The sequence below is a fragment of the Lonchura striata genome, chromosome 4, assembly GCF_046129695.1.
Source record: "Lonchura striata isolate bLonStr1 chromosome 4, bLonStr1.mat, whole genome shotgun sequence".
In the NCBI taxonomy this organism is placed as follows: domain Eukaryota; kingdom Metazoa; phylum Chordata; class Aves; order Passeriformes; family Estrildidae; genus Lonchura; species Lonchura striata.
In genome coordinates this window covers 32,931,641-32,957,232 of record NC_134606.1, presented here as the reverse complement: position 1 = coordinate 32,957,232, position 25,592 = coordinate 32,931,641, and the positions used below count along the sequence as shown (strand labels likewise).

The window sequence follows — 25,592 nt, the reverse complement described above, 5'->3', positions numbered from 1 at the left end:
CAGTTTGTTCTTGCTATTGAGGAAACTGAGGCAGGGAAATGGGTGTGCTTTTACAGTTTAGTTTGCATGTGCATGTATTTGTTTTAACATTATCTGAAGTAAAAACCGTAATCTGGAATCACAGTGCTATCCTTTTCATTCATTTTCCTCATGGTATGACTGATTAATCTAGAATGCATTTAAGTTTTGGAGCCTTGTGAAGTGCTGCACACAGTGAACAGGATTTTATGAATTCAGACTCTTACTAGGAGGCTTAATCTTCTCTGCTGCAATGCCTAATTTAAGGGAAGAATGGGGACGTTTGGCAGTGTGGACAAGGAGATGGACTGTGCCAAAATCTCTTCAGAGCCTTGGGCTCCTGGGACCTGCAGTCCTTTCTTGTTAACCCTGTCAAAACAGTGCATCTCTATTGGTCCACTGAAAGATATTCCATCTGACTTTTGACCAGTAATCACCTTTTCAGAGTAGTATGTATATTCTTTTTCTTGTTTGTGAAACTCATAATTCAGGTAATGAATGTATATTTTGTAGTTCTATCAGCTCTTGTTAGTGTCTCATTAAAGGGTTTTCCAGTGTGTGGTATAGTAAATTGGGGAATAATTGCAGTTGTAGGGGTATTGCTCAGGTCATCTAGTTCAGCCCCTTGCTCAAAGCAGGGCTTCCTTCAAAGTGGAGTCAGGTGGTTGAGGGTGTTGTTAAGTCAAACTCAAAAAATCCCCAAGGATAAAAATTTCACAGCCTCTCTTGGCAGGCAGTTCCAGCCCTTAACCATTCTCATTATGAAGCTGTGGGGATGCTGGCTTGGGTGTCTCATTTTTTACTTCTGGGTAAGATGCAGAATAATTGAACATAGCAAGCCTATTTGTTTTTGATCTAGAGCTTTTAACTCATGCTCTCTAAGAATTCTGAATTGTTTTTAAATCAGTGTTAGGATTTTACTTGTTGGTATCTGTTTTGATATATTGGAGCTGTGAGGGAGTGTTTTGTAACTCATAAGATGTTGAGTTCTGTTACCTTATAACACAGTTTATGTACATTTATGTTTTATTTCTCCAGTGTGTAATGGGAGGCTGCATTCTTGGCTGAGATAAGGAGCTTGCATCTCTCTGGTTTTTGCACCTATCTCTATAAAGGGCTATTATTTTCAGCTGTCTTCAGGAAAAAAAAAAAACAAAACAAAAACTGTTGTACTGTGTACATCAAGCTGCACAGCTTGAGAATTGTATTATTCTTAAGAGACTATATACTCTATAGAATATAGGGTCTAAAAGTAGTTGATAATCTAGTTAAAACATGAAATTGCTGTTATATGTGTTCTTGAAGGGAAAATAAAAGGGGGAAGGTGTAGGGTTTTTCTCACATAACCATCTAGCTAATCAGGAGCTTCTAAAATTATATAGGTCATTGAAGATAAAGTTATCCAAAAGGTTATATCACTTTTCATGTCTCTGGAAATTATTTTTCTTTCTGTATGAACACTGCTATCTTTTGAAGAAAGGGACTTGACTGCAGTGCTAATGAAGTGTAAAGAACTAAAGCTGTCACTGCTGCAAATGGTATTTTCAGGAACAAGAAGTTAGTTTACTTGATACCTCATAGCAAATGTCTTCGAAAGTCTAAGGTGCTGTCTGTGAGAATTGCGATGAAAGCGTTGAGAGAGGAGGTGTTTATGTAGTCTGTCTGGTATGTCTTTTCCAAAATATGTCTTGGGGTATGTACTTTGGGAACATATTTTTAAAGCAAAACCAGTGTGTTAAGTACACTTCACTGACTTAGGGGGAACTTGCAACTGGTGAATTACTCTAGTCATTCCAAACACATGTCAGAAAAACCCGTCCATGTATTGTGCTCTGCAAGTTTTGACCAATTGACTGAGAAACTGCTTTAAAAATATTGTAAGAAATATTCTAACATTACTAATTTTATATATTTTTAGTGAAAATTTTGTGACGTATTTTTCTAAGACTTCTTTTTTTTTTAAATATCCTTTAATACCTGTTCATACTAGAAGTAGAAATTAAGTCTTCTCTGTAATATAAACCTAGAAGTTGGAGGAATGGATTGTGGTGTAGTGAAATGTTACAGCACTTATGTTCACCTAAGGTTAACTTGGTAGATCACTAGATCACCATTGCATGGGACAAAGCAAATAACAGCTATGTACCTGGTGTACTTAGATTTTTTTTTTTTTTTTTTTTTTTTTTTGGTTGGTCTCTGATTCTGTTAAAAGACACTTGAACTCAAAGTGCTTGAACTGAATTGCCAAGCATGGACCTTGCCTTAGAGAATGGGAGCACAGCCCCTAGTCAGAGTTTCCGTAATCTATTGTCAAAAGACAAGGGTTAACACCCTATTAGGTAGGAATCAGGCATTTGGACTTTTGAGAATCCCTGGATTCACCCTTCTGATAACACCCTTCTGATAATCTGCAGGACCTTGTGTGTTTGTAACAGTCCTACTGCTAATCGTCTATCGATTCTTACTTTTTTATCAATTACATGAGTATCTATCTGTTCCTACATAGTGTTAAAGCAAAATCTAGCACATGAAGGACTCCAACCAGCTATGTGAGTCCAGGCTGAGAAAGGTGGAGTATGGATTGTTAACAAAACCAGTTGATTTTAAGATACACCTGTATGAAAAAATTTTCCTTTAGATAGTCTTGGAAAGTACAATATTACCAAAACTTTTACAAAATACTTAATTGAATCTGAAAAGCTGAATAGAAATACTTTTTCCTGATAATACAGTATTATTTTAATCTTAAAGGATATGCAAGTAAATCCTCAATTTATGTATTGTTTTGGTTTTATAATGATGTTTCTTGAAAATATGAGTAGGTGTGCCAATCCTGCATCCAAAACTCTTCTATATTCATCTTCCCTACTTAGTCATCTAAAGCTAGGGAAGATACTTTACAATTGTGTTCACAGTCATTTGTTATCAACTGTTAAAATGCTGCATAGTAATTTGTTATAGGGTTAAAATCTTTTTTGGCCATTTGTTCTGCAGAGTTAAAATATTGACTACAATGTAAGAAATTGAACTCTACTTGGATTATTAATATCCCCTGACTGATGTCTCAAGTGAAAGCATTGTCACTTAAAAGTAGTGGGCTGCTTTAGCAATATCTACTTGTCATGAACTCATATCCACAATAGAATTGCATATAATGGATAACATCAGAAATTTGGGTGGAGAATTAATAGCTATAATTTACTTTCTGGTTATGCTGCCTTTTCTTTCTGAGTAAATACATGTGCTTTGATATTTATTGTGAATATACATTCTCAAGTGGCAATTAAGTTATGTTTTCTTTTTGTGTGTAAAAAGTAATAAATTTAGTGGAGATTCACTTGGCAGTGGGGGAGGGAGAAAGCAGAGTTCTAGTCCTACATTTACTTCACCTTACCCCATCTCCTTGCCGCCTGCTCTTCAGCCATGGCATTGGGAGCTTGCCCTCCAGTTTGCTGCTGTGACTTCTCTATAGCTCCAGCCCTGCGTGGTGGCTGAGCTCTGGCCATCACATCCCACTTTCCATCTCCTCAGTCAAATACCTCTGTTTCCTTGTCTTTAAAATATCTTATGGCTTAACAGTACAATAAATCAATCACTGGAGTATCCAGTACCCCAGTACAAGATCAAAATACAATTCTGAGTCGATAAAAATTCACTCCTCTGGGTTGTTTTTGGTGGTTTTTTTTTTTGTTTTTGTTTTTTGTTTTTGGTTTTTTTTTTACTTCCCAGAAGCAGTTTTATGTTGACATGTGTGTCTCTTACCTATACCATTCTGACATGGTGCAGGACAGAGTTGTCTTTCTTGCACTTGCCTAAGCTCACCCTGGCCAGTTTGGAAATGTAGCAGTTGTTTTTATTGAAGTCAAGTTTGTATGATTAGACAATAGAGCAGTACTCCTCTCTGCTGCCACAGTTCAGAGAATCACTGCCTTGTTAGCCAAGTAAACATTTTTAGTTTGAGTGCTGGCAGCTTATCATGTCAACCATTGACAGAAGTAAATTTCCCTCTGTATTAATGCAGCAGCAAAATGGCCAAGCAGGCATTTTTCTGCGTTCTTTTTTACAGCCACCAGCAACCGCTACAAACTGAGCCTTTTGGGTGTGTTTCTGTGGAGTTGGTCTTAGAATTTCTGAAGTGATCAGAAGTTATGAATTCTAAAAACAAATACCTAGATAGATTCAATAAGAGGTATTGTAACAAATTTTTTTTTTTTTTTCTGAAAAAGTATAGAATTGATGTGACGGCAAACTGTTTTATGACTTTACTGTACACTGTGTGGTTAATGTAAGTCAGATTCTCTGGCTAAACATATCCATTGTATGTTCTTCTCTTGAGACATTCCCTTTTCCCTATGTTTTATAGGGCATGTGGCTTTACTGTTCAGGGAAAGAGCATGTTTAAAGTTTTGCAGAGGGAATATGAATTGGCATAGTCCAGAAAGTTTGGTTTGTCACTGGGGTGTTGTTTTTTGGTTTGTTTGTGCTTTATTGTTTAATTTTTGTTTTTTCATTTTCCCTCTTGCCCCCCGCCCCCCCCCCCCGACTTATCTCTTTGTGCCTGTGTCTAATTGAAAAATATTGTGCAATCATTTACTGGAGTAATTTATTTCCATTTCTGTGAATCACTAAATTCCCTTATTTGTGTCATATACTATATGGCATAATTACAGAATTGATCCAGGGAAAAAAAGGAAATGCCTTTGCTTTTGGAGACTTCCTTTAAATTTTCAGTCACTGATGTAAAGATTGGCATTAGTGGTCAAGTTAAATAGACTTAGAAGATACCTCCTAAGAACTGAAACCTCTCCTAGACTGAAAACCACCTTAAAATCTCATTTCTGTTATTTATGTGTACTTTTTTATGACAGAATTAATTTTTAAATTACATAAATTCTACATGTAATACATTTAGATATCAAAATCAAATACAAAGTATTTGACACACAAAGTTTAGGGATTGAGAAAATGAGAGTGATGGTGGCAGATACAGTCTTGCTACTGTTTTCCTATGGTATCAGTCATGGACTCTGTAGCAAGCCCGTAATAATGATTGCACCAAAATGTGTGAAACTTAAAGAACATTTACAAATACAATTTATGTATTAATATTTAGCTTTAAATCATACACATTTCATTCCATAGCTTTTTAATGGTCACCTTGCAGCATGGATAATGTAGCTTTTGAATGTGGGTTTTGGACTCTTAATTCCTCTCCATTGTAGGAGAGTCTGCCATACAAACTGCAGAAATATTTAACAAACACCTGGAAAAGCATGACAAGTTTAGATTCAGGAGACATATGTGCTTGAGAGATCTAGTTGAGTCTGCTCCCTATTTCAGTAGTTTGGATGACCTCTGATTCTTGGAGGGCTCCAAAACTGGATTGGCAGCACCATATGCCAGACTGAGGGGCTATTACCTCAGAGAAAACCCTGATTGCTGCAGGTGTTAGCTCCTAGATGCAAAGAAGATTGCTCTTTCCAGTGGTGCAGACTTCATACTTGTGTTTTAAAAAGCACAGTATCTTCTGTCCCTGCAGCTGTGTTATTACACTGTTAATTGATTTAGCATCCTGGACTGTATCTTTAAGGTGTACTAATCATGTTTGTGGAATATGAGAGAATTTTACTGACTAAGGCATGAAAAAAGTCAAGGTTTCTGACAGGTTATATGGAAATTAGCTCTGAAAGAGCTGATCTGAAGAAAGAAAAGATATTTCTGTAGCTTGAGAGACTTATCCATTCAGAATTTCAAAGTCAATCTCAGCCCAGTGGATCTATCTTTAGAAAGTTGCCATTTTAATTTAATGTGACACCTGGTAGGCCACCAACACCCCACGTATTCCCCTGGTATGCTGTTCCACTTTGTTCTGTCACTGCAGGAGCAGATTCTAGCCCTCAAGTTGGCAGAGGATCACCTTTAGGAACAAATGGGAGTCATGTATAGCTGAAATAATGGCTTCTGTGTCACTTACACTGTTACCTTTGTTTTTCACATTTACCTGATAGGAAAAAGAATATGCTTAAGTAGTGTTCCTTACCATAAAATATTTGGTTTTCTGCCATAAGTTAAAAGTTGTTTATAAGGAATGTCTTAGCTGTAGCCATCTGAACCTCTTGTTGCTATTGGTCTGATGGTGTAATAACTCTGGCAAGTTCTGTGAGCTGGTAAAAATAGTGAATGTCCCTTTATGTGAAGACTTTGTGTATTGAGAAACTTCGAGACAATATCAAGTTCCATTGTTTAAGCATATTTTAGTAGTACATATCACTAAAAAAAATTTCAGTATGATATTTTAGTCTCACTGCAGAGTTTCTTACTAATGTGTTTACTTTCTAATAGATAGTTTTGGTTGGAAATCAGTGGGAAAAAAAAGCAATATTTCTCTGACTTAAGCATTTTAGAAGAGCTATTTCTACCTTTGAAAGAGTCAATCTGAGAAAACTGTAACTTTTCTAGTGCTCTTTCTCATGGGAATATGTTTAAAGATAAGTATCAAGGGTAACTAGAATATGGTGCAGAAAAAAATAATCTGAGAACTGAGAATTCTGTTCTTTCTTGGCAGCATCTAAGCAAGTCTGACCAAAAGCAAGACTACTCCCATAGCCATTGCTGTTAGACTGTTCAGGTCCTTGACAGCTGGAACATTTACTGACCCTTCTCTTCATGGGATTTCTTCCGGGATCAAACACAGCACTGCCATGCTGAGCATTTCCCAAACACAAGAGGACTGAACAAGAGACAGACTTATCTTAGATTGACGACTAGATTGATGGTAAGCAGCACAGAAGGTTCAAGCCTCATGCTAGCATAAAATCATCTGACAGATAGAAATATTTGTTTATAAATTGAAAGAGTAGGTAATAATAGTGTTTTTTTATGATTACATTACATGATATTTTGTGATTACATAGACTAATAGCTAGCAGATGGCAGAGTATACATTTTACTTGTTTACCAAGTTGATGGATGGCAATGATTGAAAAACATTTTTTTCCGTGTTGCATTACTCTAAAAGCTTGTAGTGGACAGGCAATTTACAATATGAGTCAACAATAATTTGTATCTGCTCTAGATTTTGGGGGGCATCAGTTATTCTCTTTATTTTATTTGACTTCTCTCAATTATATTTTTTTCTTAGGGGAACGGTGGAAAAAATGAAATTACTTTGAAAGCCAGGTCTTTAAAGGGATGCATGTGTGCTTATGATCTACATATACAAAATAGTATTTATTTGTATGAAAAATAAATGGTGGGAGGTTTTCTCCACTGTTCTATTTCAATGTTTATCATATTACTTGGACATTTTGATGTAGAGAGACATGCTCTGTCTTTTGTTTAGGCACCTCAGCACAAATCTACATTGCTATATTGCATGCTACCAAGAGAGTTAAAACTATCCAGTCACAATAATAATTGCAGTGGTTTTCATCCCTTCTTTTTAATTGGTATTGACTTACTCATATTATCTATGTGTATGTTTTAGATGTATCTCCTCTTCAAATGTTGTTTGTTTGGTTTTCTTTCTTAGGTGCAATGACTTGGGAATACTCCATAACTGTGCAGCTGTTTCATGAGTAGTAGACCTAAAACCTGCATTTCTTTCTAGGTTCATTCCCTAAGTATTTTAGTCCCCACTGTCGGGTGCCCTAGCTCACTGCCGTGTTCCTCAAATGTGCCATTCATTTTAGTCTCTCTCACTGGTTTTTGGGTGTGTTAGGAATGTCATGCTTGTGGTTTCAACAAATAGAACATGAATTTTGATTAGTAGTAGATTGCCTTTTCTTTGAGGGAAAGGGGCAAAGCTGTGGTTGCTCTTCCTTCAAGACACTGTTGGGTCCTATTTTTTCTGTAAGGTTTTTAACTTCTATGAAATTAATATCTGAGACATCTAGTATCTTGCAAAATTTGATAGGACTTGGACAACATGATTCAAATTTTATGATTTTGTGTTTAGCCATCTCATAATAACATTTTTTTCTGGAAAAATAAAGCTAAAACAGTCAGATGGAGCCAGAATGTAATTTCTGCTTAAAGAATCCAATAAGACCATGGCTTTTTTTCCCCTTGGTAAAAGACAAAAGGAAATCATTGCAAGAATTACTATGACTGGACAGGATAAAACATAACTTGAAATACTATTTTCAAATAACAAAACTTGCCTTTCAGCCAGAGGACACTTCATAATGTATATGCCTATTTGTAACAGAAATATTGAATCTGTTTAAAACTGTCCCTTGAATTCCCTTTATGGATTTACACACATGATAAGACCTGAAAATACATTATTAGTACTCTGTTCAGTTTTATATCAATCATAGATAGATCCACTAAGCCTCTGTAATTCTGCCTTACAACTACTGTCTCTCAAAGGGTTTTCATTATTTCAAACTGCTAAGTGGCCTTTCAGCAGGAGGAAGCCTGTGATATTGTCTAATCTTGTGTAATGTGGGGGGAAAAATATATTCAGATATTTGCTGTTTTAGTGAGCTGTTTGTCATAGGTCCTATTCCCAAGGTACACTTTTTTCCTGGGCAATAAGTGATCCAATTTTTATTTCCTTCATCTGCTTTTCACCACTGCATTCATATTTTTGTGGCAAATATATATGTATATATGTGTCAACAATTACTGTCTTGCTCAGCTTCCCTACCTTTGACTGAATTTTTAGTTTGCATTCTCCACAAAATCCAAGTTTCAGACCAGTATGATAATGTGACATTTTCTGGCTTGTATAGTAAAAATGAAATGCCTTTGGTAATGATGCCTAACTCTGGTTGCAAAGAGGAGAATGAGAAATAAACAGTAGAAATCTAGCTACCAAGGCTCCAAATTGATTTTTGTATGGACACCTGCCTTATGGTACTGAATGTTGCTGGCAAATGCTTCAGGTCACCAGTACAGGAGAAAAGCAGGAGCAGACAAGAAAGAGCAATGCTTTTCTGTCCTCTGTACATTTTTATGGTGCTCTTGCTGAGACAAGATGAGTGCTTCAGCAAAAAGTGACTGTAGAAACTGAAGTGAACTGAAAAGTGACTGAAGAAACTGCATCAGAAACAGTTTTCAGGTCTGGATTCACTGTAATGCTTGCTGGATTCACGTGATGAAGCCAGGTTATGGGGTGAGGATCACGGTCTCATGAATGCTCAGAGTCCCTGCCTGTGCCTACACCTGCCTGCCTGAGTGTTAGAGGGGATGAATGCAGATGCAGGCAGGGGAACAGACCCACCTTAAAATTTACTTTATGAAAGTAAATAACTTAGGCGAGCCTTAGTAACAGGGACAACCCAAACTTTGGGATGGGACAAGGAGCTGGGCACAGACCTGGCTAGAAGTAGCAGAACATAGGGTTGCTACCCTCGTGTAAAGTTTCATGAGAACTAATATGAGTCCTATTGTAGAAATACATATACACCTTTCTGGTTTAGATGATGACAGTGATTGACATGCAAGTCCTGTTAATGTGCAAATCCCAGAGTTTTGCCAGGATTATAGATAATAAAGGGATGGGTCGTAATTAAAGGATATATAGAATGTACAATTTACTTTAGTTGTCTTTGCTCAGATTTTTGCTTGCAACATTGATTCTTACTTATGCATGTAGTCTGCAGACTCTTCTAACAATGTAATACTTCCATGAACCATCATCAGTATCTGCAAACAGGAGATTCATTCACATTGGGTAGCAAATAATTAATTTGTTCCTGAGAACTGTCTCAAAGAATATGTTGTAGCTTTTTTTCCAATTAATCTGATGAGTAAGATTATGTAAGTATTGATCAAATTTCAAAATTGGACCTTTGTATTTGGGGAGTGTAGTGAAAGTTAATTACAGACTGTCATAACTGTTGTGCTGCATATTTAGTTACTGAAGTGTGAAGGCTTCTAAAGTTATGAACTTTTACCTGGTGCTTTTCCAGAACCATCAGGAGATGGTTCCAGGTAAATCTTTCTTCAGAAAGCCTTAAGGGCTAAGGGAAGTTCTTAGAGAGAAGGCAAGTTCTGTTGTCTGTCCAAAGCATAAGCTACTGTGCATATTTACTCCCAGGTTTACCTGCATCTGCTGATTTGCGTGCTGCTACCGTGGGTGTGTCCAAGAAAGGTGGTTCAAGTGTATCTCAAAATCAGAACAAAAAGATTCAGGTTTTCTGACAAAACCTGTCTACCGTTCATGATTTAGCAATAGATTTTGCCTCCGTATGGGAAACAAAATGGGTTTCATAGTAGTGATTTTTGCCTCTTAACTGTTTACTAAGTGATACAAGTAAAATCTGTTACTTCTTTCTTAATTTCTGTTTTTCCTTTGGTTTTTAGAGAAGACAACCTATTTTATTACTGCCTCTGTGCCAAGAAGCATGCTTTATCTTCTAACCAAAAGCAAAACTGAAGGTATTTTAAATAGTGCACTGCTCCATCATTGTTTTCATACATGACTGTATCAATCTTTTCTACTTTGTTTAGGATGATTGCTCTTCAGATTTGTAAATCACTGCTTCATAATGATAGCCACAACAGTTTTGGGGAGGTCATGGAACTGGTGGGGTTTATTTTGATTTGATTAAAAAGAAGCAAAACCCTATTGTATCTCTTTAGCAAGTAAAAAAATGTGATATGCCTGGCATATCACAGTGTTTGAGTGCCTGATTCAGTTTAAAAGAAATAATTTACATGTAGCTTAATGTTATGAAGTTTGGAATAGAAATTACTCTATTCTGTTTCTTAGTCAAAAAGCCCTAGGTTCAATACTGATGCTAACACAAGGCTTTGAGATCATATTTATGAAGGGTTGAGGGAAAACATAAAAACAATATGAGAAGAAAAGTAGTTCATATCTGCAGGAGACATATTTTTAGTAACAGGAACACTTTGTTCTTTTGAACATTGTGGTTTTTTAGTCACTTTTCAAGACTAGACACTGCTACTTGTGGTAGATTTTAATGGAATTGGCATATTTCATGCAGAAAATAGAGTATATACGAAGCAGTGTAGGTATATTAATTTATTAAAGCAATTCACTTTAAAGTATGAAAATTATACAAATAACACTCAGCCCTGTGCTTAGAAAAAAAGTGATTAGAAGATTCTACTGCTGTACATCCCCAAGAGTGACTAGAAAGAATCGAGGAAAAAAAAATTTTCCCCCTCTGTTTGTGTCATCTGTGGTCTCCAGTCCCTTCTCCCCTTGCCAAATGACACTGATTTGTTTATATGTTTTGATTAGGAACCCAGGCTTGATATGGTTCATGTTCTAGATGCTATTGTTTATTAGATAGGAGCAGACATCTTGCTCAAGGTCAGAAGAAGCAAATTCTGTTTCACCATATTGAATATAAAATTTTTTCTCTTCCTCTTTACTCTGTAAAAATCTTGTTTGGAAAATTGAGTCGTATCCACGTGTACTCTGTTTTCTGTGAGAAAAAATTCTTATAGTGAAAAGTAGGATATTGATCTGGCTATACATAAAACATACACTGACATATCTTCTGTATTTCCAGTCTATCCCTTACAGAGGAGATCACACTTCTTCCCTTTATTTAAGAATAAATAATAATTTTAGAAAGCACTCTCTCCCCCTCATACACACTCTCACAAATGATTGACTGTATTTGTTTAGATCAGTTGCACTGTCTTGGGGAAGCTAGAGGGAAAATTGGAAATGCATCTACTGTATCTCTTGTGTAAATTAGTTTTTTGATCGTTTTGATAGAAGATAATTGCTTAAACATGACAGTTAATTTGTGTTGTGTTCCAGTGTAGAAGCTTCAGAGAAAGTGTGTTACAGCATGTACAGCTGACTTTACTTTCAATTTTCTTGACTTTATACCAGAGGCATTTTTATCTCTGCTAGAAGTACAGTACATATTTTTTTCAGTATGTTAATACAGCAATCTGTGCAAGGAATAGATTCTTGGTATTAATCTTACTTTAGAAGTTACTGGCAATGACCAGTATGACCATGTCTTTGCTAAAAAAACATTACAAAAATGAGAAAATGTAATATTTAATGCCTGACTGACCCTTAGGGTCTTGAAATCAGTTTTTCCAAGCAATGAAAAATACACAAAAATCTATTTTTTATCAATAATTTATAGGAAGGGGAAGTTAAAAAGCTTATTTTTAGCACCTCTATATTGAATATATTTATTTGTTGTAGTACATGGATAATTTAAAAAACATATAATTATTGCTTCATTATAAAGTCCCTAGTATACAAACCTGGGATTATAAACAGGCATTGGCTTTTGATGAAATAGTGAGTGAATAATCATATTGACAGTTCTGGCTATAAAAGAAGAAATCCAGGTGTTCACTATTAGTCTGTCTCAAATTCTCATGTCTGATATAAATTGAAGTGAAGCAATTGAATTGTAACATAATGCTGTGTCATTACACCTCAGTTTTAAATTGTGCTTGTACTCAAAGTCATTTGAATAAACTTGGAAATCTCTATGGAATTGATGCTGTTATTAATGACAGAGTAACAAATCTCTGTATGTTTGATCGCACTACGGTGTGCACAAGAAATGGAACAGGAAAGAAAGTGTTTGAAGGAAGCAAAACAATCAAGGAGCTTCTGTGGCATTGGTTTGTTGTAGAGGCTGTGTGTCCCTGCTAGACAAAGTGTGCTAGTGGCATTTTATAGCAGCAAAAATCTGAGAGAATTATAATGTGCTGATGACCAGACACTGACTTAGAAGGAACACTTTCACTGCTGCTTTGTTATGAGAAACATAGCCAGCCTTAATTTTCTTAAGGCCTGAAGCAATTGCATGAAGAACAAGTAAGTGTAAGGAGAAGTGTTAGGCTTGAGAAAGCACTGATAACTTACGTCCCGTGTTCAATGTTCATCAGCTTGGATTTCTGATGTATACCATTGCCCATAATGCAGCCAGTGACTGATGGGGCAGGCTGTGCTGCGTAGCCCAGCTTGGGTTCCTGGCAGTTCAGGGCTCCTGATACCTCATCATCCTGGAGTAAGCCTGGTGCCTCTTCCTTCTCTCCCCTGCCCACAAGTGAGCATGCAGTCAGCAGGACACACTGAGGAAGGGCAGAGCACTTCAGCATTTGAAGAATATGCATTACTTACCCTTGCTGTGCATATCTTCAAATTGCTGCACTTGTGAACAAAAGCCTCAGTAGTGGATATAATGGTATTCTATAATATCATAAAAAGAGTGTTTAATCTTGATTTGTTTGCTGCTGTGGCAGAGTTAGTGAAGCACCACCTCTGCTTCTTTTCTGGAAGAAATTTATTCTCAGGTAGGTTTTGGTTCCTGGCCTGAATACTCAGTGCAAATATCAGAGCGGTGCTCTATATTAAAACACATCATTATTGCTCTTGGTACCATAGGATGATAAATATGAGGTAAAAGATTTTTAAAGGTACACATATATCTTCCCAAGAGACAGATTTTTGCAAATCTGTCTCCATTTACTCTCTCATTAGTATTAAATCAGTACAATTGATAACAAATGTCAGACTGTAATGTTTCTGGTGAAGCAGACCATCTGCCTGTTTCACAATATGAACATTTATGCTTACAATCAGTATACTTCAACAACTGGGCTGGAAATGCCAGGTAGTAATGTCTGTTACTTGAGGTCTCTGAATGCATTATGTACATTGGAACCATAATTAGTTCCATGCGTTTTAGTAAATGTAGTTATTAAAGCAGATTTCTTTCTGTGGACTGCTTGCCTCCTTGAAAATACCATCCTCCTCTTAGCCTCTGTTTTATTTCTCTGTGATTGATTTTTTTCTGCTAATGTATTTACTTTTCAAGCTGGTTTTCTCTCTTTGAATAACTGGAATTTTTGAAGGCTGACTACCAGCTAAAATAATGTTGTGATATTCAAACAGAATTATCTTGCCATCAACTTACCACTTTGTTTTGACAGAAAGTTTTTGATTAAAAACAAACATTAAACAAACTAAAACTAAAAATATCTGTGAAATTCCCTGATTAAAGCTTTCAGGACTGGAGAATAACTTGCTTTTCTTCTGCAGGGAGGAATGGAAAGTGAAAGATGACTTATATTTCAGATGATTGTTCAGTTGTCCTTCCCATACGGATAGAGGTGCTCTTATTGGGATGGGTGGGTGATAATGGGCTTCAGTCTCTTTGTTTTTCCATAAATCTGATTTCTTTGTTAGCAGTTGAAATCCATGTTTGTAGTCAGACATGAGCAGTTCTTGGCTCACACTGCCACTCTGCATGCTGTGTGTTGTGAGAGTGGAATGAAGCCACCATGTTAAGGAGAGCTGGGCTGAGAATGTTCCTGTGCACTTTGGGTCCTGCAGCAGGGATGGCACAGTGCAGCCACAGAAGCTGCTGTGGAGAAAGCAGGAAGGGCTTTAGCACCAGGCCATTATGGTACTAAGCGGCCCAGAAAACAGGGAATGGCCATTTGGACAGTCCATTTGATTAGTAGCATGGCTTCATGAAAATCACTGGCAGAGATGAAGAGAAGATGGGAAAGGGGTATCTCTGCTGTTCTAATTTTTTTCTCAAGCCTTTTTGATTAAAGAAGAGAGTCTTTGATGTCTTTGACTGTGGAACCTATTGAGATTCTGGTACAAAATAGGGAGATTGGGAGCTTTTCTGAGATAAGCATTAATTTTTCTGAAAGGAAACTGGAGAATTGTGGTATATTTATAGCAAAGCTCTATATGTTATGCAGACATTTTTTCAGCAAGAAACATTGTAAATAAAATCAGTGAAAAGATGTTAAGATGCATTCTTTATTCTGTTTTACAGTAACCTTTTCAGTTTGAATATGGAACAGCTGTTAACGATATGCACTTATAACAGATAGAGAAGATTTGCTGATTGATTACTAGTGGTACATAAGATCCCTGTACTTACTAAATTTCTTTCTCCATTGTGTTTTGAGAATTAAAGATAATTGAGTTATTCTTTTATTTTTCAAGATCAGCTGACTTGAAATAATATTTGATAAAAATAAATGGGTTTTATTTTCATTGTGCTGTTGGTTTTCAAACACTGGCAAAGCTACTTTCCTACTTGTGGCATATGATTCAATCTGTGTTTCTAACAAACTTTCCCTGTTTTTCTGGTTTATTCAGTGTTTTTAGAGCAATATGTTACATTTTCAGCTTTCATGTTTGGCTTGGAAACCTGCACTGTTTAAAACTTGAAAATAAGCAATATTCATTCCATCTTGGTTTTTAATTTTGTACTGCAAGATTATTCTTAGAGTATTATGTCTCAGCAGCTGCATACAGAATTTGTAGGCCCTTATATATAGAGTATATTCTTGAACATTTATATGTTAGGTTTTTTCATAACTACTTAGCATGTGTTTGTCTTTACCAGTTGAGGCAGGGTTAAAAATCTGTCCTGTAAAATATAAATATCTGTATTCTGTAATGTACTTGTATTTCTGATTTATCCACTGAGTCTTGGTCTGATAATACAGCAGAGATGTCTTGTGTACTGAACATTAACAATTTTTAGATGCTTCAAAGCATCAAGATTTTTAAGTAGAGGAGTTCAGACAGTGAGAAAAATCAATTGAACAAAAACTTTGCTTGAGATTACTGCAGTATTTTATGCCATGATTCTAAGCAGAAGGTCTGGTAATGCATCTATAGTTACAATCCTACAATAAAATCAGAGCCTGCATATTCTGCCAAGGCTCTTAGTAAGTAAATATCCTGCAGAATCTGTCACTTCATGTTGAGGAATGGAAGAGGCAGCAGCCATGCAAAATTGCAGCAGGTTTTAAAGCTACAGAACTCCTTCAATGGAATTAAAATGTTTTAAGTCACAATATATCATACACATATGCTTACAGAACACTTAAATGTAGTAATATTAGGATGTTATGTATTTACATGCTCTGTAATGATGTGCATATGATGCATCATTGTGATTTAAAACCTTAAATCTTCATTTATTTTTTATCTCAGTTTTGGGGTTTTTTTAAAGTATTATTTCAATTCTCCTGATCTCAGTAATAAAAGGCAGCTTCTAGTATTCTGTTTTGAGGTGGGTTTTTTAGAAGGTAAAGTTTTGGCAAAAGAATGCAGGAGTTTCCAGGTTTACAGGCATGCTTGTTTAGATGGCCTCTGCTTAATTCATGTAAGAGCTTCCAGACAGTAAAACATCCCCTAATATTCAGCCAATATCTACATAGTAAAAAAAGCAACAACAAAAAAACAAAACAAAACAAAACAACAACAAAAAAAAAACCCAAAACAAACAAGAAAAAACCAAAGCAACCCCCCAAAATTGTTCTTATCGATATGTGCTGTTAGTTAAGACTTCTTTCTTAACAAAACAGATACTATTTTCTTACTGCTTTTAGTAGATTTGAGCAAGTTCCAAGTAGTTTGTGCAAGTAATCATCCATTTTCTCATAAACTGGTTTTTTACTATTATGTGATTATATTGTATGTAATAATTAACCATTATGTTTCCTGTGATGACAGCTTAATTGTTCCAGATATTATGCATATTCTGTCAAATCTTTAGTTTCAGAAAAGCTGAAGGAGATGATCTATAAACTGTTCAGGCTCTGAGCAAAACCCTAGGCATAGACTGAGTTGCTACTTACTCAGATGCTTAGAGAGTCTTCTAGTTTGCTCCTGAAATGTGCAGCACCATTTGTAGCTGATATGTGCTGACAGGTGATATTCTTGCCTTACAATTTTTATCTAGTTAGGTAATTGAAATAAACAGGTAAATGTGCCTGGTACCTGTAGAGGGCTATTCTGCCTGCTGATCTGCTTTCTAAGAGTTGGCTTAGATTGCTCAGTTAATAAAAGTTTTAGATGTCATGTCTCTAGAAGGCCCAATATAAAATTCCTCCAGCTAAGGAACATTTTTATCATGAATTGTTTCATAGTAAAAAGAGAAGAGAGTGTTAGCTTTTACTCATAGTCTTTTCCATAATAGTTGTTAAGAAATTACATTTGAGATTGACCTAACTCAGGATAATGAAGACTGCTCTGAAAAACTATGTGCAGTCTCTGTGCAGGTATTATTTCTTTCATTTCCTTCTCCTTATGTAACTGCTATATTTCTTAAAATCTCTCATCCAACTGCCTGCCCTATCCTTTTATTGCTGACATTTTTCTACACATCTCTTAAAAAATAAAAGGTGTGTATTTGTTAATTTCTTACGTGACAAGACCCTTGCTCTCTTGAGTCCTCACAAGGGTCACTTCTTGGCCATTTACTCTTACTTATACACAGGATCTAAATTATGCTGCTGGCCAACAATTCTGTGCTTGTGATTTTCAGCTGTATATATTCCTTGACACCTTTAATGACTCTTCTCTGTTCTCTTTGCCTGCTGGTTCTGACTTTCCTTCTAAATACTTTGCATGAATGTGTTTCTCCTGGGGACAAATCAACTGTTCTTCTTGTATAGTTACTATTTAGACTTTTCATGAATAACCTTGGTAGTGTGTTTGATCCTGAACTTCTCAACTGATACTTTTCCTCTACCTGGAAATGTCATTTACTATATATAACATTGGCATTTTTTTTAGTACCCTGTGGTCTGAACTTCGTGTCTGGACAGTTTCATTTCTCTCCATCCCTTCTTTGTATTTACAGTGTATGAAAGAAGTATTCATTCTTTTTCTGACTGTTCTATAATTTGGCTGGCTTCCAATTAATTTCAGGGATCAATATGAAACCATTCTCTCTTACTCATAATCTGAATATGCTGTCTCATATATTTTACTTTCAGTGTTCTCATTTTAGCACATCATGAGTCAGTGAATGAGTTACATGAGTCAACTGAATTTTAATAGGAGCTCTTGTGTCATACATATTGCTTAAAAATATTTTTAGGCTCTTTTCTTGCAGCTACTCTATCATCTTTTTTGGATGAATAAGTTTCTTCAAACTTAAGTTGTTTGTGGTTGTTCTCATTGGTTGGATTTTAAAGCGTAAGTGCATTTACTGTGATTCATCCATGACATTTCGTACAGTCCTTCAGTGTTTGCATCTTGCAGTAGGGTGGGAGCTGCCAGTTTGCACCACGAGCAAGGTGCAAGAGACAGGGCAGCAGCTCCTGAGCTGTGGTGCTGTGGTACCCCTAGAGCTGAGCAGCAACAACAGCTCTAGCTCTGAACTTGAGTCTTACCTATATTGCCACTGTATCAGCTGTCACATCTGTAGAGCTGATATAATGTTCCTACCATCAAATTCCAGCTGAAGAAAGTGTGGGGCTTTTTTTGAAGTGTCAAGGGTTGATGCATTTCGGGGACTGTTGAATACAGGCAAATGGTTCGTTAGTATGTTGTTGTTAGCTACAGCTGCAGAACTTGGGAAGAGGTGATCAGTTATGCAAAGGTCAGAGCCTGTTTGGAGGCTTGTGTTTGTTTCAGTCAAAATGTTTTAGCTTCAAATGTGAACTAAGGAAAACCAGTTCCTTCCAAAATGGTGTTTACGTGTCATGACAAATTTACTTAGACTTCACTGACTGACTAGAGAGTAGCTCTGAAAGCTATTATGTTTTGAAGTTAATTCTGTCTAAACCTTTACAAAGTGTTAGCAAATTTTCAAGTACAAGTGACAAATTTTATCCAGAAGCCTTTGAGAGACATTAAAGTCTCTTACTTTATTGGAAAGTTGAAAATTTTGGTTTTTGTTGGAACATTTTTCCACTTTAATGTTTTGTCTATTGTATGTAGTATTTCAATATTTTATGAGTATGCAGAAACCTGGATGGGTTTTTTCAGATGTAATTTAGTATCTCCTTAGTAGCCACCATGCAGGCAGGTAAATATTAAGAGAAGTGATTGTTGGGATTAGTTTTCTAATTTGCAGAATGAATGTTCTCCTTTTAAATAGAAAAGTAGTTTAAGCATCCTTAACAGAGACCCTGCAAAGGTCTGACAGTAATTTCTTTATTACTTAGATATATAGGAAAGAGTGATAAGTTATCCTTAAGAGCTGTCTTGGAATAGTTGGGGGTCAAAAATTTCTGTCATAATAAGAGTATGAAATTGTGATATCTCTGTTAGCATAGACACATTTATTATTTTCTTTAAGCTTACCTGAATAATGACTTACTTTGCAATAAAATTTTAGATTTAATATATGACTAAGATAGTTTGTGTTGTAATCTGGAATATTGGTTTATGTTGACTTTACATTTTGAGGTAAAGGGGAAAAAGCAATTCATTTTATTCTGTTTTCACTATTGGTCTAAGATAGGATATTCTACATGTGAATACTGGCCTAGAGGAAGCAGACAGTCATTAGCTGAATCTTCCTTATTCTTTTCTGGAAATTGGTATCTCTTGCTCAGTGACAGCCCTTTTTTGTTTCTGAGTTAGGGTTTTTTCCCACCCCTTTGCTGAATTTCTTGTTATTGGTTTTATTTTTTTCTCACCTTATTCTTCCTTCTTGCTGTTTCCCTATGACAGTTGCTCTGACAGTCAAGGTATGCCATTCTCACTGTGGGACTTCAATACAGTGGTGGATGCTCAGCTTCCCTGATTACTTGCATTGCTCCTACCCAGTGTCTGCTATGTCCTTGGGAATACATTTTCCCTCCTCCTGCTTTGTAAGTGGCATATTGTAGGTGGCAGGGTTGCAGACACCAAGCTTTGCTCCTTGCCATCACTTTATCATCAATAGTGGAAGCATCTTCTCAGCTCTAGAAAAGCTGCTGTTGTCCTTCACTCTCTGCTGCACCCATGAGAGCTGCTCCTACAGCCAGCAGCTGTGTGCATGGCCTGTGTTTCCATCCGCTGGAAGGTGCTGTCACAGACAGGATCACTGGAGAATCTCCAGCAGCTGCACTCAGAGCAGTGCTCTGCCTTTGGCAGGTGTTACTTGGAGCACTCCTTGCTGAAGACACCTCAGTGTTTTTCACATCCACAGAGTTAAAGGTGCCAAGTGACTGTGACATACGTGGTGGGGGCTGGTGTGGCTGGCATCCACAACTGGGCATCTGGGATCTGAAAGTAGGCAAGAGGAATAAACTTCCTCCAGTCTGGACAAAAGGATGTCAGTAATCTTAAGTGTTCTTGCTCCTTCTCATGATCAATGACTACCAAACACTTTGTGTTGATATTGATTACTACCAGATTTACCAAAAAATATATATATATTCCTGGAAGGTGTAAAACTTTTATTAAATATCTTAGGTGATATTTGTATTTCATAGTTATGCTATTAGACATCCATAAGCATTTTGTTTAGAGACTCACACGGATGCCTCAGCAAGCATCATACAGAATATAAATATAGAAGTATTTCTAGTATGTAATATTTCTAGTATATTTATTAACAAAGAACAGAAAAATACTTTTATTAAAGCAATCATTAAGCTTGGGGAAATTAAAAAAATAAATATGCAGTGTTTCACACGTAGTATGTATAGGCATCCTTTGCCTAAAGGCTGTGGTAATTCAAATATTTTCCTAGATTGTTCATACAAAATAGGCATCTCTGAGTAATTTTTGTTTCAGATGTGTGTTCTTCTGAATGAAATGAAGAAACTAGAACTGATGCTTTTCATGCTGGTAAAATTCTACTTGGTCCCCCAAATCTAAGAATTACTAATTTCAGAGGAAGAGAATACACATATTTCTCGTAAACCATAGTCTTTTGTTTGTTCATTTCAATGGCATTTCTCCTTGAAACATATTTAGGCAGTTCAAATGAGATAGAGCAGTCCTCTGTCCTTTGTTTATCTCGTACTGAATTTTTCCTTTAAGGTTGAAGATTTGTCTTTTAAACTCCAAGATGCACTTTGCAAAATATTGTTAAATAAATTAAATCAAAATGCAAATATATTTTTGCAATTGCTTATTTTTTTATTTAATTTTTTTTAATGTGTGCAGTTTTTCTATTAGTAGTAAAAATAGTACAATACTGGAAAAAATACTCAAGCTAGGGTAGGTGTGGATACACAATATATCTGAGTAGAAGTATAACCTTGATCCAAACAGACCACAGCACAGTTTTCTATCTTAGGAGTAGGAATTAATACAGTGACTTCATCAAAATATCTTAATCAGAGCTACAGGTATGATTTGTTCTTTTAAGTTAGGAATTGATAAGAATCCAGTACTTAGAAATTGAGAGGTTTTTTTTTAATCTTACACCATTCTCAAAATTAAGATTGATTTGATCTGCCAGCATGTGACCTTTACAAATCACAACACTACTTTATCACTTGATCCTATTTCTGAGGAAAATCTACGTAGATAACACAGCTTCCATTTATTATTATCTCAAAATCAATACATTCCTTGTAAAATTCTCTGCTTTACAGAAGTTGCTGTAAATAAAAGTGTTTGATATGGAAGTGATTTCTTTAGAGCAATATTTGTGAACATAAGATTTGATAAATATACAATATTTGAAGCAAAAAATTAGATTTGAAGAGTCATCTATTATGAAGAAGTAACAAGCAGTAGATTTTACTTCAGAAGTGTGGAGATGGAAATATTTTTTCAGTGGATACCTATTTTTATTCTGTATGTCTCAAATAATGAGTAGTACAGAACTGTAAACCAGCAATGTTGTGTGTTAGATAAATATGCTTTTCAAGCTAAACAAAATATTTTCTGCAGGTGAATAATCTTCATTTACCTATAAGTTTTTAAGTTTTTTTTCAGTTATATTCTAGTCTTCATTAATTTCCCTGACTTTATACAGAAAGTTACTGGTTTGTGACTATTATAAATAATTTTAATAGAGTATTTATCCATGTTCTTTATTTTATATATGCTGGTATGTAAGGAACCAAACTGTATAACTTGTCCACCACCAAAAGAGACTTTTCCCTGAGCTGCGTCATTTCCCTCACTTCTCACACCAACTCTGGGGAAATTCTTAAGTTCAGTGACCCCCTTTGAACCTGTGTGAGTTGAGGAGCTTGCAAAAATATATATTTATAATCTCGTTACAATAAGGTCAAAGTTATGAAATTTTGCATTTTTTAACTTTTTTCCCAACTACCTGCTTGCTACTTGCATATCTTGTAGTTTTTCACAGGACAGAACCTTATTCTAAGTACAAATGTGAAATTAGAAGTTTCCACCCTCCTCATATACTGCTTCTGTGGACTCATGAAAGACAAACCCAGCAAAACCAGTTGGCTGATTTTCTCTCTCATCCTGATGTACAGCTGTTACATAAAGCACTTCAAATGTGTGGCTTGGGTAGAAGGGAAAAGGGCATCACATTTGGCAGTGGCCTCTTTGCAGTTTAAGAAATGCTGTAGTTTGTGCTGCTGTAAAAGCATAAGAACAAAGGTAGTGCTTAGCCAAGCATTCAGCTAGTTTACTGTTCTGCTTCCTTCTATACTCAGTGTGAAGAGGCATGAAGAAGTTGCTGTTTCCTTAGTTGTAAGAGACAGTAAATAGTTACATCTTCAGTCTCAGGTTGGTGTTTTTCAGCACAGCTCTGTAGGACCTTTCTCCATAGAGAAAACATTTATTTGTACCTTATTTGGCTATCATCTATCTGTTGCTTTCTCTCTGAGAATATTTCTCCAATTGCACCACAGCAACTTAGATTTTTGAAGCCTATTTTTGAAGAAACTTTATCAAATGTCTCCTTTGTCATGTTCATTTTGCTTCTGTAAAAAAATGTTCAAGAAATTTGCAAGATTTAGAAGAGAGAGAACTGTAAAATATCTAAAACCTGAAGTTTGAGTATTCTCCACTGCATTAACAGAGTATTAAACATATTTCTTGTGTGTGTGTGTGTGTGTGTATGGATAAACAAACAGTACTTTCACCATTCCTTGGCAAGTACTACTACTTTTTAAAAATCTAAGTTTGATCATTGTAATTCAAGGAGCTGCAGAGTTACTTTGGAGTCTAAGATCTGAATATCTTGTCTCTAAGGCAGCTCTCTGACAGCAGTCTCCAGAACTTCTCAAATGTTATCAAATTTTTGTGTCAATGGGAGAAAAAAAATCCTTCCATGGGCTGAATTCTGATTTTCCCATTAGATGGTCTCTATGCTTGTGCTTTGTTGTATTTACAGTCTTATGACTTCCTAATATTCTCTAATAGTTTTTAGCCTGGAAGGGTTAGAAGATAATTAGGCATGAAAAAAATTTGAGTCTCCTTTCAGTTATGTTATTGTTCCTGTTTGTGTTTTTTTTTTTAAGGAATCTTGCTGTGTGTAAGGAAGAAGTAGATTTTCCTAAGGTAATATTAATAGCTATGAAGATCTTCTAATATAAACATTTTAAAATATTTGTTTTGCTGATTAAAACATTCTGAATGAAGGAATAACCTTTTGGGTTTTTTTTTTTTTTCAATTACCCAGAATACTCAGGGCTAGGTGATTGGTCTGGTCTTCAACTTTATTTTCAATAAGCTCATAACAAACCTTAAAAGCCACCTTTTCTCCCCCCCAAGATGACACACAGTAGCTATGCCCATGGTGTTAATCTTTTCAGAATATGATCAAAATGGGATCATTCAGCTCTTTTGCCTGGAAGGGAAAAGGAAAGTTTGGAGATCACTAAGGAGAAGGCATACATTTTTGTAAACTGAGCAAGTTTTATATAGCAGGCAGTGAGGGATATTGAACTCATCAACCGTTAAAACAAAAACCACCTTCTTAACAAATCCATTGGGTTCTGTGTCTGTAATGTAGGCCTGAAATCTTTGTGCTCTTCACCTGAGTTAAATTCAGTAGTCAGTAGTGAAACCTGGAGGGTGCATGGAGTGGGAAGAGCTGCAGGAGGAGAGAGTGCTGGCAGCCCCTTTTCTGTCAGCTTGGCTTTGGGGCTTTCTTCTGGCTTGTAGCAAACTTGACCTGTGCTTTCCTTGACCTTGCTATGGAGGAAGGTCGGCAAACTCTGCTTCCTCCAGCTGCTGCTGCTGGCTCCTGCTGGGAGAAAAATCTCTGAAGATGGTATATAAATTGGTAAAGATTCCAAGACTGGAAGAGAAAGGCTTCTTTTGGCACATAAAGGTAAATTTTTATATATTGAAATAGTTCACATTTTCCAAGAGAGTGCTTCAAGTCATACTTTACACGTTGCTTATTTTAGTGAAGGGTGTGATTTGTAATTGTTCTCTCTATTTGAAACACGGGTTTCAAAGCATCATGCACCAGTGGAGCTTCACTGACAAATATTTTTTACACTACATAAGCTAGCTATTATGTGTTCTTTATGCAATTTGTAAGAGAACTTCTAAAAATAAAAAAAAATTGCCATAAATCCTAATCTGTGTTGTCTACTAGGTTTGCTTTGTTGTCATGAAGTATGTTTGGGAAACTCTTGAGAAGCACCTTATGAACCTGAGCAGCTAGATATAAAAATATTAGGGAGGTTGAACATTTTCCTACAATCCTGTTCAAGATATTTTTTTGGTAAAAAATGCATAGTTGGATGTGGATTGTAAATTATTATAGGAGACAATTATGAAAGAAACAGTTTTGGTAATTGTATGTAGTTTCCATACAGTGTTATGAACAGTGGGTTTTTATAATACTCATCACAGATTATAAGATTCTGACTAATCACTCTAAGGTGATGTCAAAACTAACTTAAAATTGGAATACTGGAATGTAAATCATTCAACAAGAAAAACAAATTTTTCATAGTGATAGGCTGACTCACACATGTGTCTGACCTTGAAAAATGTATGTGTAATTTTGTTCCAGCCATTAGACCCTTCAAAGTAGTAAGATTAAGTATATATGTAAGTGTTAGCAGGTTTAGTGGCATATGGCTATGTACACACTCCAAAAAATGCATTTGGTTTCATTTTTATTTAATGTTTGTTTTCCTCCAAGTCTGGACTCTAGTACCCTCTTCCTCCCTCTTTCACCCTCCAATAAAAATTAATGAACAGTGTTTTTTTACTGCTACCAGTAATGTTTAATGATCTTAGTAGAAAGAGGCAAGCAATGAATTTTTGGAAATTCTTCCAGTTTTTAGCACACAATTCACAGTATGAACATATTAGGAAGAGACAATGGAAATCTCATAAATAACAAATATATTTTTAAGACTTTATGTTGATAACACATTCACAGAGCTTACAAACTTTAGGGCAATTAACAGTGCAAATCTTTCATGTGGGTATTTTCCATCATTCATCAGTGTTTTCATGTTACTTCTATACCTAGGAATGAGCCTGAAACTGAGAGGTTTAATTGGTTTGACTTGTTACAGGCAGTTGTTTATATGTTTCCTAGAGGTTTCTTGCAATCAGGCAATAATTTAACTACAAAAAACTGAAAAATATATTGAAACTGATAGTGACTTACGTGAATGCTTATGTTGTATGCTCTGGCTGTGTTTTAACAATTTAGAAATATTTAATTGATTTTTTTTTCCTTAGTATAATTCACATTGGCACTTGTGCAGCATATGACACAATAAATGTATTGTACATGGCTGTCATTATACCAGTTGGTATTTCTTGCTTACAGCTGATGATAAATTCTTACTTCTCCATTTTTGTTTGCTTTCCTTTTTAATATGGTATGCCTTGAAGATTACTGCTGGTAAGCAATTCCAGAAAATTAAAAAAAAAATGTTCCTAAGCACTGGTTGTCTGTGTTCATCACAGCAGCCCAGAGGACAGGGTTTTGAATTGG

General features: G+C 35.8%; 1 protein-coding gene across 5 annotated transcripts in view; it reads left to right on the top strand.

Annotated features, from left to right (window-relative positions):
• Positions 1-25,592, top strand: part of TENM3 (teneurin transmembrane protein 3) — a 1,282,397-nt gene that overhangs the window by 926,580 nt on the left and 330,225 nt on the right. The gene's annotated exons all lie outside the window — the stretch shown is intronic.